Source organism: Elephas maximus, chromosome 2 (genome assembly GCF_024166365.1).
Source record: "Elephas maximus indicus isolate mEleMax1 chromosome 2, mEleMax1 primary haplotype, whole genome shotgun sequence".
Taxonomy (NCBI): domain Eukaryota; kingdom Metazoa; phylum Chordata; class Mammalia; order Proboscidea; family Elephantidae; genus Elephas; species Elephas maximus.
Window position 1 is genome coordinate 116,121,055 of NC_064820.1, and position 19,015 is coordinate 116,140,069.

Genomic DNA, 19,015 nt, shown 5'->3' on the forward strand with positions numbered 1-19,015 from the left:
ACCACAAGTGGGTGGCTTTAAAGGACAGGAGTTTATTTTCTCACAGTTCTGGAGGCTAGAAGTTCAAATTTAGGGCTTTGGCTCTAGGGGAAGGTCCTTTGTCTTTTCAGCTTTTAATAACTGCTGGCAATCCTTAGCATTCTTAGGTTTGCAAATTGGTCTGACTCTGGCATCACATGGTGTCTTCCCCCATGTGTGTCTGTGTTATTTTATACCTTTCACAGGAAGCCATTCATCAGGGATTAGGTTTAGGACCCATCCTATTCTAGTATGGCCTCATTAACATAACAAAAAACAAAACTAGTTGCTGTTGAGTCAATTCTGACTCATAGTGACCCTATAGGACAGAGTAGAACTTGGAAACAACAGGGTTTAACAAGGAGCAGCTGGTGGATTTGAACCACCAACATTTTGGTTAACAGCAGAGCTCTTAACCGCTGTGCCACGAGGGCTCCACCATAACAAACAAACAAAAAACAGGCAACTCCAATTTCCAAACAGACTGATATTTACAGATACAGGATTTAGGACTTAAACATAACTTTTTGGGGACACAATTCAATCCATAACACCACATCAAACATAAAATCCTGCCCTATTTTTGACATTATGGAGTTACAGGCATAACTACAGAAGATGTCCCAGTGCTTTGTGACTATGCAAAGCCCCTCCTTTCCCAGAACCAATCAAAACTTTCTTCTCTGTGCCCTGTGTCATGATTTTGACGTTACACAAATTAATCAGTTGAGAAAAAAAAAAAAAATCACTCAACTTATGAACAAACTTTAAAAAACAAAACGAAAAACCTCTCATATTATGTATAAACAACAAGGCAACTTCTTAGCAAGGTATTTTGGAAGTGTCTATGAAACTCAGGAAACCCTGGTGGCGTAGTAGTTAAGTGCTACGGCTGGCAGTTCGAATCCACCAGGCGCTGCTTGGAAACTCTTTGGAAACAGACACAGTTACTTGAAAAGAATGAGGTGAAACTCTATATAATGACATGGAAAGATCGCCATGGAATATTATTAAATTAAAAACCAACTGCCAAAGATTGGGCATAGTATAATTTCTGTGTTTTATATGTATATATATGTGATAATACATATATGTGCATGTGTGTGCCTATGTCTACATAGACTAGCTGTGGAAATGATTGTATATATAGACATGGATGTAGATGCAGATGTACACAGAGACAGAGATGAGACAGAGATAGAGTTCTTCCTCATTTTCCAGAATTCTAAAGATTAGAGTGTCCCAGTGCTCAGACTCTGGGCCGCTTCACATTTCCTCTCTTTTCTAGTTACCACTGTCCCCTTAGTGATTTCATCTAGACTCTTGACTTTAATTACCACCTATATCCTGATGATGTTCAAATTTATGTCTCAAGTTTGTTCTCTACTCTGAACTCTATTCAGTAATTTATTCAAGAAATATTGAATCAAGGTAATGGAGATTCCACAATAAATAAGGCCAATATCCAGACCTTTGTGGGGCTGAACTCCACCATATACTTGACATCTCCATTTAATAACCATCACGAAATCATAAAGTTTAACGCTGAACTCCTGATTTTCTCACTTTAACCACTCCTCCTCCAGATTTCCCTATTTCATTAAATGGAAATGCCATTCTTTCAGTTGCTCAGGCCAATAATATGTTTTTCACCCTTGACTAGATTTTTCCCTCTCACTCACCTCTAATATAGCTAGAGCTTTTTTCTTTGACCTGAATTTTAAAATATGTCTTGCATACATATATCTCTACTGCCACCACGTTGGTCCAAACTACCATAATCTCTTGTCTAGATCATTACAGTAGCCTTCTCACTTGTCTCCCTTTAGCGTACTCTCCACATACCATACAAAATTATTTTTAGAATCATTAAATTAGATAATGATAGCTCCCTGCTAAAAATATTTCAATGGCCTGTCACCTCACTCAGAATAACATCTAAAGCCCTTACTTACTATGATCCACGTGATCAAGCTACATTTCATATGATCCAGCTGCACCACCACCTCCCATTGCTCTGATCTCATCTCTTCCTCTGTCTGTCGTTCACTCTACTCCAGACAAATTAGTTTGCTTTCACTTCTTCCAATACCCCCATGCAACTCCTTGGCACTTCCTGTTCCCATTGTCTGGAATGTTCTTCCCTCACAAAGTAAGTCCTTCAGAAATCTGCATGAACTGAATAATAATAACAACACTAATATATCCTTTTATTCTGCTTTTTTAATTCCTGGCCTAATGTATGTTTGTTTGCCTCATTGTTTTGTTCCTGTTCTTTGCTGCCAGAATGTAATCATCTTAAAGGCGGAAACTTTGTTTTGTACTTGGCTCCTTCCATGGCATCTAGAACAGGTACCTAAGACATGGTAAGTGCACAAAATGTATTTGTTGGATAAATAAATTTCATATTTTACTTATAAATATGTGTGTTTTCTTTTTAGTTTCAATAGTTTTACTATTTGCATGTTTTGTTTTTAAATCATTCAGTAAGAGAAGGAAAACGACCATGTAAAGAACTAATGGAGGCTAGAGACTCTCCACTGCACAACAGCTACTACTGTTTAGTTTTCTTTATGCTCCTTGCCTTGCGCTGTTTTTTTCCAACTACCCTCACAGCCGCAACCCTAGGAACATTCACCAAATACCGTAGCATAGGTTTTTCTTTTGGCATTTCTCTGCCAAGATCAAGCATGCGTATTTAGAGGGAGCTTTTTCTGGAGTAAAACCTTTGTCTTGTGATCTGATCCAAAGGGCTGATTCAAACTGTGAGGAGCACAGACTAAATAGGACAAAGTGAGACATGGAGGGATGAACCAATGACGATTTGGGGAGCAATCACTATAGGTTCCTAAAGTCACACTACATAGAACCAATGTAACAATAAGACTTGAAAATATTTGTTTCCCTGTATATAGAGAGATTATTTATATTGTTATTTTAAATTTTAAAATATTAGTTGCTCACATTTAGCATGAGTACTAATCACAGAGGGAAATATCTCTGACCAATAAATGATTTGAATGGTAAATAATTTTCATCCACATCAAACCTCTTCGTACTTAAAACTATTTTAGTACTAAATCCAATTATGTCATGCAAACCTGGTGATGCTTTTTCAAAGAATGGGAGTGACTGCTGATCCTTAAGTGGTATGTAAATGTTTGTTATTATAGTAACAAGCCTTCCTTCCTTATAATCAGGGATGGATTAACCAGTAAGCAGGGTATGCACAGGTTTACTTGTGCTTACTTACTAATCTGTAGTGCGCTATTTCACCTGTTTTTCACATCTTTGACGTGAAATTGTGATCTGATACCCATGCGAAATTGTGCACTACGGATTCGTTAGTAAACACAATTAAGCCATGCGTACCTTGCTTACTGGTTAACCTGCCCCACTTATAATCATACATAGAAAAAAATATTAAGGGAGTAAGGGCCTATCTCCTATTGAATATAATTCCTTTAAGGTCTGATATGTATCGGTTTTCTAAATCAGACCCCTCTGGAAATGCATTAATTTTTCCAGGTCAGCAGCAATACATAAAACTGAGCATGAGGAAATCAACAAAAATTTTATTCAAATGTCATCAGAACCTTTAGGTGTTTGATCAATTTTTCTATAGTCCAAAGGAACTGAATTGAAAACCCATCAGCATTCTCTCTTCTCTAGCTCTCTTTCTCTCTCTCTCTCATATACATATACACACACACCCCTCTGTATGCACCCTTCATGGACATGTATATGTTTCCTTCATCTACAGATGATAAGCACATATGATCAACTCCTTAAATTTCATTGCTTTCACATTAAAAAAAAAAAAAAAAAATACTAACCCCACCAATACAAATAAAAATATAAGTTTACTAAATTCGACTATTTAAACTATAAAGAGCAACATGGTTCCAGGCAAGTTATTATACAGGCAGCTGAAGTGAGAAGTCACAAACTGAGAGGATGGAAGAAACATTTCCAGAATTCACTGAAATGAAGCTTTGAAAAACACCAAGTGGCCAGCTGAGGAACCCAGCAGCTGCACACCTATTAGCCATTTTCATGTAAATTATGAATCCAGAAAGCAAGTAAAAAATAGTGACAAACACTTAAGCTGGAGTTATAGTCACTAATCAAAGGCTTGCCTTCACCTGTGCTCAGTGGGAACAGAGCTTTATTCCTTTATTGGCCTTTACTTTCAAGCTAACAGAACACAATTAACCAAGAAGCAGCACAATTAACCAAGAAAAGCCATCAAACAATAAGTTTTTCAGGAAAATGCCACGCCAATGTATTTTAATCTTGGCTCCCTCTATCACAGATGGTTCTATACGCTTTTTATTAAGAAGAATAAAAATATAAAATGCTCCGCTTCTTTTCTCTCTTCGTGCTTCTTACCTCTCCTCATGCCTCTCTTAACCCTCCTCAGATTTCTTTACTGATTTCTCTCAGTCCAATAACCAATTAAGGGTGGATAAAAGCCAAGTATCTGTCCTTGGTTCTTTGTCTTCATATTCGACTGGAAATCAAAATATAGACAATTGAAAGGTAAGGCAGGAACCAAGAATTTAAATTCGAGTTGATGGGAAATGGAATCAACAAAGAGTTCCTAGACAAACGCACAAAATAACCTGGGACCAAGTGTGCCTCCTTTGTTCAGTCATTCCGTGAACTTGTATGTACAGCCGGCTGACTGAGGAAGCCACTCTATGATCTCATTGTGAACATTTCTCTCCTAGAATCACTTCTCCGTAATTCTGCCAGCATCATCTTCTCAAAACTCAGCTGTGATCATGCCATTCTGCTCAAATATAGTCAATTAGTTCCCTACGCATGTAGAATGAAATCTGAACTGCTCCTCCTAGAATTCAAAGTCCTTCACTAATCAACCCTTATTGGTCTTTCCACCAAGTTCCCATCATTGGGATACAAGATGATGAAGCACTCTGGGAAATATGGGGACAAGCAGAGGGTTTATTTCTGTGGATGGTGGGGTAAGGCAAGGTCTTCATGTTTTCTGGATACACCATCAAAATAATCAGAAAGATGCTTTGTGAGATGCAATGCATGAGGATGAAAGCCCTGTCATTTCAGTTATTATTTTTTAGCTACAAGGTGGTAGAGAAATGCCCTAGATAGCCCTATCTTTCAGAAAACAGTAATGTTTCCTGATCACCCATGTGACATTTGTACAAAACGGAACGTGTCAGAACCAAAACCTAGCCTCTGGCCACCCCCTATTTAATTTAAAACATATCCCTCACCCAAGAACTCAAGATTATGTCTCAAACTCCATCACTTTAAAAATGCCATATTACATCTTTTTCATTGATAGCATCTATTTTTATCAATTTTCTTGTCGTAATCCCTCTGAGATGTCTCAAATTTCTTTTATTAGGACCCTCTAGGCCTCTCTGTAATATGTAATAAGAATATATTTACATCACACTCCCACTGAGCAAATCAGTACAACATAAGTAAATTATTCCAAAAACTTTCTCAGAGTCTGGCTCCTTGGCTAAAAACCATGTGTATCACAGTTTTTACAAAAACACATACCACTTCCTCAATAGAATAGGGTAGCTCCATCTGTGTGGCTCTATTCAACTATTGTACAGTATGCGAACACATATTTATGAATCATTTGTCCAACAGACCTTATTGGATCCTTAACACCTGCTGTGTAAAACATATCTTCAGACATATGATAAAAATATTTCCAAATGCATGAGAAACTAAAGCAAAGCAGCTCTTTTCAAGTCTGACGTTATGAAAACTAAATAAACTTAGTTAAAATATATTCCTGAGCTGGACTTGAAGAAAAGCAAATACCACTATGAAAAGATGATAGTGGGGATCTAAGCAGAAGGTTAGGGATGACTCTTAGTGATATGCAGGCCTTCAGAGTAACCATCCTGTACAAGCTCCCTCTTCTTCCTTACACTTGCCTTCCCATTAATTTTTAAACCCATGCTTTTACTTTTAAAGAAAATCTCTCTCCTTTGTCTTCTGCCTTTGATCTCTTTCAGTTTACTATTTCTTTCTAAGAGTAATGCACAATGTATATAATATTGAAGGGTAGTGTGATACCAAAAATATTAAAATCCAAATCTTACGCTATTTTTGCTAAGAGTCGATGGTTTGTATGGGTAATCCGTACGGAATCTATCCACACAACTGTCTTGTGACCTGAGTTATTTTGGTTCACTCATATCCCCTGCTTTTCTCACTGTAGCATTACCCACTCAACACTGAAATAGCTAATCATTTCACAGACAGCTCTCTGATGGATTTGTAGATAGAGTACTAAACAACTGGGTTGCCTGCTATTTCCCCCTGCATTTTCCTCTGCATTGATCAAATAATCCTGAATCACCATGCTGCAGCCTTCTTTTCTCACCTATTGACTCTGTGCTCATTTTCTTCTCTACAGACTCTATTTCATTTCCTCTTTATCTGACTCGGCCTCATTTTCACTTTATCATAGGTAGCAAGTCAATTTCCAGTCACTGGGTTATCAGTAAAGATTATCAGGATGGACGTCTGTCTCCCCTACATAAAAAAAGACTGTTCTGGAGACATGAGGACTTCTCCCTCCCTTCTCTCTTTTCTCTCTCTCTCTCTCTCACATACACACACACACACACACACACTACTGCCCAAACAAATCTGTCAGCTGTCACTCTGGGCCCCTGCTAGCTATTTCACTTTGAATACCAGTGGCCCACAGGTCAAAGAGTGCAGGAACAGGAACAGCAAAAAGGAATAAATAAGTTATTTTGACAACTGAGATTTTATCACCAACAGTGGTATAATCACTAAACACGTGGAATAATACAAGCTTAATTCTTCTTACCCTCTACAGAGAGGATTCTTGAAAATATTTTAACCCTCTTGGGTGGAATACTGTTCTGTTTTTGTTTTTTTAAGTAGAGAAGGAAGAGGAGAATTTGCTCACCCTTGTAATTTAGGATCTCAAATGGTTTGATAGTGCTAAAATTCTATAAAAGAGTTTACTTCTAATGTTTGAAATGGAGACAGAATGATGTGATACTCCAGTTTTGAAAACTGTAAATGTTTATATGCAGCCCATCACTCCACCCTACAATGATAAAAGTCTAGTGATAATTGAAATGAGATCTTACGTTGCTACCACCTGTACTTGGAATTAACATTAATATCTTTATAAATTATCTCGAAGCGGCATCGCAGAGTGAAATTCTCAAGTTGGAAGATGAAACAGTTCCTTTGCAAAGTAAAATCCAGTGCAAATGGATATACCCTATTTCACTGATTCATATCTGGGGGTGATTTTGCCTCAGGGGACATTTGACAATGTCCCTATGCGTCAGAATCGACTTAACAGCACACAACAACAACAGAGACATTTTTCATTGTTGCAACTGCGAAGGTATTCTTTGTATCTAGTGGGTAGGGACCTGGGATGTTGCTCAACATCCTGCAATAGACAACTCCTTGCCAGAACAGCTCCGGTAAGTTCAGCCTGCAAACAAGAATTATGGAGCCCAAATGTCAACAGTGCTGAGGTTGAATAGCCTGCTCCACTGGGAAAGCACCAATGCCCGAGGAGGTGCCTGCACTTCAAAAGGAGCAAAGGAAAATGAGGACGTGTGTACAGGAAAATACGAAACTAGGTTTGCTGTAAGATGGGCTTTGAGCTACTACTTGTTACTTAGGAAAAAAAGACACACAAGAGCTTTAGAGATGGAAGGAGCATGAGAGGTTGTCCAGTCCAAACTTCACTTAACAGAGAAGACGGCATGGCATCGTGAGAAGATATGCAGCATGGTTCCCCACAGCTTGCAAACTCCTGCCAGGCCGTGGTGGTAGGAGGGGGAGAAGAGTGAACAGACTCCATTTTCAGTGGCAGACGCAGTTCTAGAACACAGCTTCTACCCGGGGATCCATTAAGAATTGTTCTCAGAAATGATAAGTTTAATAAGATCAGGATGTTTTTTTCTGGACAGCAAAGAGTAAAAAGGGATATTACTAAAGTTAATAGCATGATTAAGAAAAAAAGGAATGAACATAGATTTATTTATCGAACATTATTATACCTTTTCCTCACTTATTAACTGTCTCATTATCTGACATTTCACATTTACAACAATAGTAAAAAGCCTAACTATTTTGTGCATTAATTACATACGTCTGGCAGTAACAAATGCCAAGGTGTGAGGCAAGAGTAATGCTGGCTGTGACGGTTAAGATTATGTGTCAACTTGGCTGGGCCATGGTTCACAGTAGTTTGGCAGTTGTCTATCAATATAATTTGGTAGTTACGTAATGGTAGAGTCATCCTCCATTATGTGAGCTGATGTGGTCATCCTCCATATTTGCATAACACTGATTTCGAGTGACGACCTGTTCTTTGGAAACTAACCACGTCAATTAGTGTGGAGAATTAAGATAAACCCTATGAGCTTGAAAGTGATAATAGCCTACACATCTTTACACAGTTAGGAAATTTATAAAATTTATTATTCTCAAGATAAGGTCTTGATTTTAAAAATTAAGTTTCCAAAAATTTTACATAAATTTAAAGAGAAGAAAGTCAGAGCAGAACTCTAAAGGAAACCCCAAGTTATTTGGGAGGTGGACTGGTCAGAGCTGTGCCAGTTCTGGATATTTAAGCCAGAAAGGAGTCTACTAAAGGGATTCCAGGTAGTTAGCAGCAGTGTTGAAAGAAATGAGGAACATTTTCTGAAAATAGCCCTAAACTATGCTCACAACCAGTTGGATAAGGATGCTATTCAAACAGCAACTGGCTCGGCAACCATATTTACACCAGGAGTGCTGTGGCAATGGCCAGTACTCTAGTCATGATGACCTAAATTATACACTGTTGCTTGAAACAGCAAAAACTCTTTCTCACTCACACGACTTGCTCATCACAAGTGGCAAATGGCCTAAGTGTCCCAGTATTGTCCCCACTCTGGAACCCAGGCTGATAGAGGTCAATATCTGAAATTTTACTGTTCACTGTGGCAGAGGGAAAGAGCTCCAGAGGGTATCACGTGAACCATTAAACTCTTTAAGTAGGAAGGGACACTATCACTTCCACTATCATAATTCATTGGCCAGGACCTCTCTCCACCAACTGACAAGGAAGCTATAAATGCAGTCCTACTACGTGTCCCAAAGGCAGAGCACTAATGACCACAGCAGCTACCTCTACCACCACCCTGATGTCACTACCCCCTGGAACTCCATTCAGCATGCACTACTACTGTCACCATCAAAGAGAGAGAAGAAGCCCTCAGTTCCTTTCTTCTCGTAACACTAACTCCTGAGTCAAAGTCTGACACAGGTGATCTGCTTGATAGACCTCTGGTCAAATGTCTGTGCTGTAGCATTTTCAGCTCCTGTAAGAAGCTCTGAGACTTGCCCTTACCAGACTCCTTAGGTGGAGAATTCTCTAAACATAGAAATTCCATAAACATTTAGATGCTGGATGTCCAAAAACATAATAAATTCCCACCCAAGAATGTGACTTTTGAGACATTTTTGTTTTCACCACATATGTCCCCTCAAGCTACCGCTTAAGTGTTATCTTGAAAGGTCAGATCAATAAGCCCTAGCCTATTTGCCTGGATTCCCAATCAAAGGTACACAGCACAGCAATGATATGGAGAAAATAAATTGCATTAGGAAGAAGCATTGGCTTTAAGAGTACCTAGAAGAATACAGGAAAAGAGTGCCTAAAGTGACGATGTCAAATTGATATTGGGTCTCCTAAGAGCAAAGCACACGGGAGAGAGCTCAGAGCAAAGATGAGAAAATTGTAAAAGACCAGTTTATATTTGTGGAAATGATCTCTGCAATAGCCAGAGGCAATCTGCAATCGGCACCTTGGTGCTGGTCAGGAATATTGAAAGCTGCCTAGAGGCCGTTCTAAATTGTATTCTTGGCACGCCCAGAAGGAGCCATTCTGGTCATCAATCTAGATGATTTTATCTTTCTCACTGACTCCAGGTTCTTTTTATTCCTTTTCTTTTCTTGACTCTCTCCACTCTTGCATTTCAATGGAAAGAGAATGCAAAAACAATGAAATGAAAAGCTAAAATTTTAAAAAGTCTATTAGATTAACTCAAGAAGCAAATTACATATGGTCAAATACTTCACATTACCCAACGGTGAATGGATTTTTCCTTTGAAGTTTTTCACTGAGAGGGGTTGTTCTAATTACAAAACTTCCCAATACTAATAAGAAAGTTCTATTTTATTATATGAAACCTTCATAAGTACACATATTTTAAGTACCTGACATATGACTGTACTTTCTCTTACTTAAATATGGAGTTAATAGCCTTTTTAAGCCATAGGCTTCTTTCCTTTGAAATAACTTTGTTTTATAAACTCCAATACGTGAATTAGAAAAATCTTACACAACTGGAATATTTTAAACTCACCTGGTTGAAGGAAATTTTGAGAGAAATCTATTATTTGGAAATAAAGTATCTACCCTTATAAAAGAGGTAGTTTAAATTAAGGGGAAAAAATATTCATTTCCTACCATGCAGGCATATTTCCTTTTCATCCTAAGCATACACATATTTCCTTTTTTACTCTCCATAAATTTGCAATTATTTATTATCTTATGTGCAGTAGATTCTGTGTGCAACACTCAGATTCCCCTTCAGGACTGAAGCTCTTCTTTCCTTAGCTATTGGGAGGGTTAAAAAAAAAAAAAAAAATTAGTAGCTGGCAATTCTCAGCTGAAGCCCTCAGAGAATTGCTTTCAGCCAGACAGCACTGACTTCACCAAAATCACACCCATTCCTTTTGGTGCAGGAATTAAACAATGACTGTTCAGTGCAGGAGTATAAAGGGCCAGCCACTTGATTCAGTTCAGGATATTTCTAAGGGCTATGCCACCTCCTGGAATCACTGGTGGTCTAGTGGTTAACAGCTATGGCTGATAACCAAAAGGTTGGCAGTACAGATCCACCAGACGCTCCTTGGAAACTCTGTGGGACAGTTCTACTTTGTCCTGTAGGGCCCCTGTGAGCTGGAATGGACTGGATGGCAATGGGTTTAGTTTTTGTTTGTTTACCCCAGCTCCGGGGCTCCCTGTGCAGCTCCAGCAACAACAACAACAAAAACCTTTTGCTCTCAAGTGGACTCTGACCCATAGCGACCCTGATTCTGAGTCCTCTTGTGAATAGGCTTGAATTTCTGGCAGTTCCCTGGGCAAACTACTTAACGTTTTTATGCTTCAGTTTTCTTATCTATAAAAAGAAGAACAATGAAAGTACCTACCTCTCATTTTATTCTCACAATAAAAGCAATAATATATTTAAAGATTTTAGAACAGTGCCTGGCATGTACTAACAGTACTTAATAAAATATTAGCCATTATTGTTATTTTTGATGGCTGATTACATATCCTCCAATTGAATGGGCGGTATTGTACTTAGTCAAACTATTTAGATGTTTAGATAAAATCCTTACGTTAAGCTATGAACTTGTTTGTACACAATCGTTTTCCACATTTGGGATAATTTCTTAGAATAGATTTGCAGAAGCAAAATTAATGGGTCAAAGGACATACATAATTAAGAATAAAGTTTATTTTATAATGATGTAACCAATAATGCTATCATAGAAAAATTTTAAGTTACAAAAAAAAGTGGTTAATAAAACTAAAATGCTGTAATTGTCCTGATGTAAAAATCATAAAGGATTTGGTTCAAGTATCTCTCTATATATTGATAAGATATGATCATTGTTTGTTAAATATTAGTGTCTATATTTAATTTTTAAAAAAGAGGTTATATTATGTTGTAGGGTAAAAAAAAAACACAGAGTTCAGTAAAGTAAAAAAGAAGTTTTATTCAGTATACATTCAAAAAGACAAAAGCGGGAAATCGGATAACCATGCTGCCACAGCCATGTGTACCCGAATCCAAGGAAATTACAGAATAGACAAAAGCAGGAAAACAGACAAGCATGCTGCCACAGCCTTGTCTGCAAGGTTCTAAGGAACATTACAGAGTCGTTAGTATACACTAACATTACAAAATGGGCAAAACCATTGAAAGCTTTGCTTTTTCACAGATTGGCTAGAACCTGTGATTCTACGTTTTGAATTGTCTTTCTTAAAAATCATTGGTACAGGTTTCAGTAATGACAGTCAGGAGGGTCTTCACTGGTCCAACAAATTTTCTGTTCACTAAATGCTAATTGGAAAAGATACGAGTGGAAAGTCTTTTGTGTTTGTCTGATTGGTTTATGTGAACGTTCCCTAAAAGATATTTTCCAAGATTGTCCTAGCTATTGTCTTTATAACTCAGGGCCCTGTTGATGTGTCATTGTGAGTCCTTGTGAGTCCATCTCCAGCTGGGTCACATTCTGTATATTCAAGGACAGGGAATAATGACTCCGATATTATATCCTAAATCAATTATGTACATTTAAGCTTAGGTACACATAGACTATATCTGGAAATATTTAGAAGTAAGATATAACTATGATTGCCTCTGAAAAGGAGATATGAGAGCTTAAGAGAAACTTCCTTTTCGGTAAATGTTTTACTAAATTATTCTTTGAATTATATAATATGCTTATATATTATCTTAATATGCTTATATTATATATTATTATAATATGCTTATATTATATATATATAATAGGCTTATATTACCACTTTTTAAAAATCTAAGCAACAGCCCTGGTGGCACAGTAGTAAAGAGCTTGGACTGCTAACCAAAAGGTCCGCAGTTTGAGTCCACCAGCCACTCCTTGGAAACCCTGTGGGGCAGTTCTACTCGGCCGTATAGGGTCACTATGAGTCAGAATTGACTCAACAGCAGTTGGTTTGGTTTTTGGTTTAGGTAAGCAACGATTTTAAAACATTTCATAAAGTTAAGTTCAGGGAAGAATTGAAAGGAGAAATATAGTTGGAAATATCAGTACCACACTCTCAACATTTGATAGGACAACTAAACAAAATATCAGTAAATGTATAGAAGATTTTTAAAAATGGAATAACAAGCTGAACAAACTGATATTGTAGAATATCCTACCCAATACCAGCAGAACATACATTCTTTTCAAGAACATATGAAATATTTTTCAGGATAGGCCAAATTCTAGACCATAAAAAATTTTTTCAATAAAAATTTAATTGTGAATTATCTGTTCATATCTTTGGCCCATATGTCTAATATAATAATGCTTTTTATAATCTGTGAATAAATTTTTTATGTAATAATCATACTACACTCCCATTTTCTGTATTTTCTGTACGTGTTTTTCCAATTTGCTTTTTTCATTCAATTTTGGTGTTTTTTATTTTTATGTTTCTCAGAACTGCTGACCTCTTTCCTCCATTAGTCCTTCTACCAATAACCTTATTAGAAATTCTCTCCCACTTTAGAAGTTTAATAAAATTAGCTTCTGGTTTTTTCATGCTTTTTTCTTACATGACATGTTTTTATTATTTAAATCTCTAATGCATGTGAAAAATGTGAATGGAGTAAAGATCTAATTTTTCTCCACAGTTAACCTATTTTTCCAATTGAATAATCAATAAGCTCTAAGGAGAAAAAGAGCTGATGAGGATAGGAAGTGTTGCAGAAGTGGGGTTGCGATTTCAGATAAGGTGATCAAGATAGATCTTATAAAAATGGTGACTTCTGTGGCAAAAGGTCTGTGGATACAAGGAGGAGAGTGTTCCTGGCAAAAGGGCCAGCTTGGGATGTGCCTAGAATATTCAAAGAACAACAGGGAGATCAGTGATGCCTGGGGCCAAGTGACTAAGATGAAGAATAGTGAATAGTATGAGATGAGGCTATAGAGGAAAGCGGGGGCAGAGAAGACAGATCATGACAGCCTTACATGTCATAGGTAGAGCTTTGATTTTTACTATCAGTGAGTTGGGATGCTGTTGAAAGGTTTTGGTAGAGGACTGACATGAAGTGACATATATTTTGATTGATAGGATTACACAGGCTTCTAAAGAAGAGCAAGATTAGAAGAAGGGAAACTGTTTAGGAAATGATTTCAATAATCCAGGCAAGAAGTGATGGCAACTTAGACCACAGTGGTGGCAGTAGAGGGGCCAGATTCAGAATACACACAAGGTAAAGTTGTAAGGCTTTGCAGTTGTATTGGGTTTGAAGAATTGGAGAAAGAGAAGAGCATTGAGTGATGTCAGTGTTTGAGAACTAGCCAAGATGGGGGAGACTGCAGGAGGCACAGATTTGGGGGAAGGGGAACACTATGGGGAGTTCAAGACTTTGAACATGTAAAGTTTTGATATGTAAAGTTAAATATAAATGTGGAGTAGGCTGTTGTTGAATATCTGAGACTATTGAGTTGTAGACTAATACTTTCATATTTAATTTTTCTCCACTGTCATAGAACCATTCAACATCATCTCAGTGATTTAGCTGATTTTGCAGTAAGGAAACCAATGTCGACTTGTTACTGATAGACATTTAGATGCCCATAAATAATACCAGGAACTAAAATGCTGTGATGATAATGCCTTTAAAGTGGTTTGAAAAGCTCCCAAGTAATTTTAAGCTATCGTCTTAGAGTGGCTGAACTTTGATAAAGCCACCATACAGTAGGATGGGTTCTTAGTTTTGAAGATTCAGCCAATTTTCTAGTAAAATCTACCCCATGTTTTATAATCAGATGGAATATTTTCTGTGAAGATTGCACAGATAACTGATCTCAATTTTTTTTTTTTTTTAATCTTTTGTTAGGACTAGTTTAACAGTGAAATTTCTGATATGTCTCTACATTCCAGGAGTGCTTTCTCGGGTTCCTGTAATACTCACTTAATAGCTTTAGTTTCAGAAGATTCATAACTATCACTTCTGAAAAAATAATCTGTGGAAACCCCCATTGCAATGTGTTTCATTCACTTTTTGCCACATTACTTGGCTGCTTGCATTTTTATCCAAATTTTAGCAACTAATTTTTCTAAATCTCAAAAACAAAAGACTTCTACACATGAAAAGCCTCTACAGAAGCCAACCTTCAAAAATGAACTACAGAGTAATAATTGCAATTGCTAAAACAATTGGAAGAAAACAAAATTTTGGTGTTGGATTAAAAGCGTATGGCCAGTGTGAATGGGGGTGGCTAAAACTCTAAGACTACTTACTCATAAAACAAGAACTCCTTGAGCATCTACCATATGCTCAAAATATTAATGAATTTGAAAGATTATTCCAAAGAGTAATATTTTTCAAAGTCCTATAAACAATGAAGACAAATAGAAATATCAAATCTTTCCCAAGCTTGAATTCTCCTTATATGAAAATCAGGTGTATGTGAATCATTTTTCCTGGAGAGAATTTGAAATGGAGGGAATTCAGGGTGGAGGATAGAAATGGAATGTGAAAATAAATCACAGAGCCATGTTGAATACATGAAAAAACTTTTCTCAATCCTGGCAATAATGAGTCACTCTGGCTCACTGGGGCTTATGGGCTTACGGTTTTGAACAGAGGGAGTCAACTAGCCAGAGTCATAAAATCATAAAAAATTTTTTTTTTAAATTGAACATTTGCATGAAGTATCAAACATGAAAAGAAACACCCCTTAGAGTGTGTATTAACTGAAACAAAGGAATACAAATTTGCAAATCATCTTGTTGAAGGAGAGGAGGAGGGGCACCATTTTTTTTTTTTTTTTTTTTTTTTTAGCAAAATGATGATTATAGGTATTAATGCTACAGGACACAATATTACTAAGTGAAATTCAATAAAACATAATATCTTTATTGCTTATCTTTATTGCTTTACATTGATGAAATTGAGAAATATTCATAAGAGATTTCATCGTTTTACTTAGAACACACAATTCTCAATTTTTTATTATCATTTAAGGCCCAGAGAATGTCCAATGGATCTCAACCCACAGGGATGCTTGGGAACATAAATTCTTGAGGAAGAATTTGTTCATTATTTCACAGGACACAGAAATAGAGACATATACTTTTAAAGCAAGAAGTGCGTTAAGAAAATTTATTCAAACAGCAAAACTTTCCTGATGTATGATATTAGGCAAGAAGAAACGAGGATTCAGTCTCTAGTATACATAAAAAAAAAAACAATAAAAATAAAAGATGAGGAAACATTTGGAAGTAATGGAATGAATTAAAAAAAAAAAAACACAGAAATGCTCGAAGTCACAGCTTAACAATCAGGTCAGCAGAGTGATCCAAAAAGGATTGAACCCAGCTGCTCCTTGTCTTCACTTAGGATCAAATGAGGAAACATGGGCTTTGTTTTGTTCAAAATAGCCACTGTAATCTGAACCATGGCGAATACTTTGCCATGTAAAATTCTATGTTTAACACGGCTTTTTCTCTTTGTTGATTCCATGCTTACTACAATAAAATAAATTTAATGTTCAAAATTTCCAATTAGAAAATATGAAATCTATAAATTAGAAGCACAAAAGAAAAAACCCAACCTTTAAAATTCTTATATTAACGTAACCAGATCTTTTCAACAATTATTCATACTGTGAAATGTGACAAACTTTAATATCAAGTAAGTAAATGGGCAAGTGTTCATATCATATGACAAGTTTAGACATTTGCATTTCTCCTATTACTTATTTTGCACACCATGTAATTTTCATTCTCAATTTTTTTTTTAATATGAAGAAAAAATAAATTTATACTATTTAATAGCCTACCAAATTTGCATTCTGGTTTTGATTCCTCACTGCCTGCATTTTGTATTCAGATTTTGTATCCAACAAAATGAGATAATAGATATCAAAGTCAGGGATCACTTTTGAGGAGGATACAAGTGCCAACTAAGAGGATACCCTATATCTCTCGTTACCTTTATCTGAAGAAAGTGAATTGTCATTGCCTTGTTGTCCCAGGTGCTACAATGCTTCCATGAGAGAGAATAAAATGAAACACTAAAAATATTCAATTAAATCAAAAGAAGTTATCAAAAGGGGGAAAAAGAAACAAAAAAAATGATACAAATAGAAAGCATAGATGAAGAGGGTATATTTTAACCCAACCATCCTGAAAATTACACTAAAAGTAAATGGAACAAACATTGAAATTAAAAGGCAGATATTGTACAAATGCTTACAAAAGCAAAAAAATAGCTATATGCTAACTACAAAAGATGCACATTAAAAATAGACAACAGAGGTTGGAAGTAAAAAGAGAGAAAATATATGCTACACAAGAAGTAAGTACAAAAAAACTGGTGTGGTATATTAATATTATTTAATGTATAATGCAAGACAAGAAGTATTACTAAAAATAGAGGTATTGTAAAGTAATTAAAAAGTTCAATTCAACAGAATACATTTAAAAAAAATTGCCTCTGAGTAGATTCTGACTCATAGCAACCCTATAAGACAGAGTAGAACTGTTCCATAGGGTTTCCAAGGCTATAGTCTTTTTGTTTGTTTTATTTTTATTGTACTTTAGATGACGGTTTACAGAACAAACTAGTTTCTTGTCAAATAGTTAGTACACGCATCGTTCTATGACATTGGTTAACAACCCCATGACATGTCAACATTCTCCCTTCTCAAACCTGGGTTCCCTATTACCAGCTTTCCTGTTCCCTCCTACCTTCCAGTCCCTGCCCCATGGCTGGTACACCCCTTTAGTCTTGTTTTGTTCCATGGGCCTTTTCAATCTTTGGCTGAAGGGTGAACCTCAGGGGTGGCCTCTTTACTGAGCTGAAAGAGTGTCCAGGGGCCATACTCTCAGGGTTTCTCCAGTCTCTTTCAGGCCAGCAAGTCTGGTCTACCTTTTTGAGTTACAATTTTGTTCTACATTTTTCTCCAGCTCTGTCCAGGACCCTCTATTGTGACCCCTGTCAGAGCAGTCAGTGGTGGCAGCTGGGCACCATCTAGTTTTACTAGACTCAGTCTGGTGGAGGCCATGGTAGATGTGGTCCATTAGTCCTTCAGACTAATCTTTCCCTTGTATCTTTAGTTTTCTTTATTCTTCATTGCTCCCAAAGGGGTGAGACCAGTGGAGTATCCTAGACAGCCTCTCACAGGCTTTTAAGGCCCCAGATGCTACTTACCAAAGTAGAATGTAGAACATTTTCTTTATAAACTCTGTTATGCCATTTGAGCTAGATGTTACCCCAAGACTATCAGCACAGCCCTCAGCCCAGCAAATCAGTCCCTCAGGGAATTTGGATGCGCCTGTGGAGATACCATGACCAAGGCTGTAGTCTTTATGGAAGAAGATCCCCAGGACTTTCTCCTGCAGAGCTGCTGGATGGATTTAAACCACTGACCTTTTGGTTAGCAGCCAAGTGCTTAACAACTGCACCACCAGGCCCCTTGTACACAATTAGGTTGAATGTCTATGCACCTAATAAAAAAACATCAAACTATATGAAGCAAAAACTGACAGAGATAAACCGAGAAACAAACGAATCTACAGGCCTAGTTGGATACTTCATACGTCTCACAGTTACCAACAGAACAAGTAGACAAAAAACAATACAAATATAAAACCAGAACCGAACTCTTTCCCATCAAGTTGATTTCTACTCATGGTGACACCATGTGTTACATAGCAGAACTGCTCCATAGAGTTTTCTTGGCTGTAATTTTCATGAAAGCAGATCACCTGAACTTTCTTCTACTGCACCTCGAGGTGAGTTTGAATCACCAACCTTTACATTAGTAGTCAAGTGCCACCCAGGGACAAAGACAAATATAGAAGATGTGAAAAACATTATCAACCACCCTGATCTAATAAACTGTAACGGTTAATTTTATGTGTCAACTTGGCTAGGCTGTGATTTCCAGTTGTTTAGCCAAATACTAGTCTAGTTAGTGTTGTAAAGTAGTTAAATATGCTGTTATAGAGTAGTTAAGAAAAATGTGATTAAATCAGTTGGCCTTAAGTAAAGCAGATTACCTTCCATCATGTCATATAACGTAATGTTCAATCAGTCAGTTGAAGGCATTAGGAGCAAAAAGAGAGTTTCCTTAGATTGTGTTCTGCCTCCAG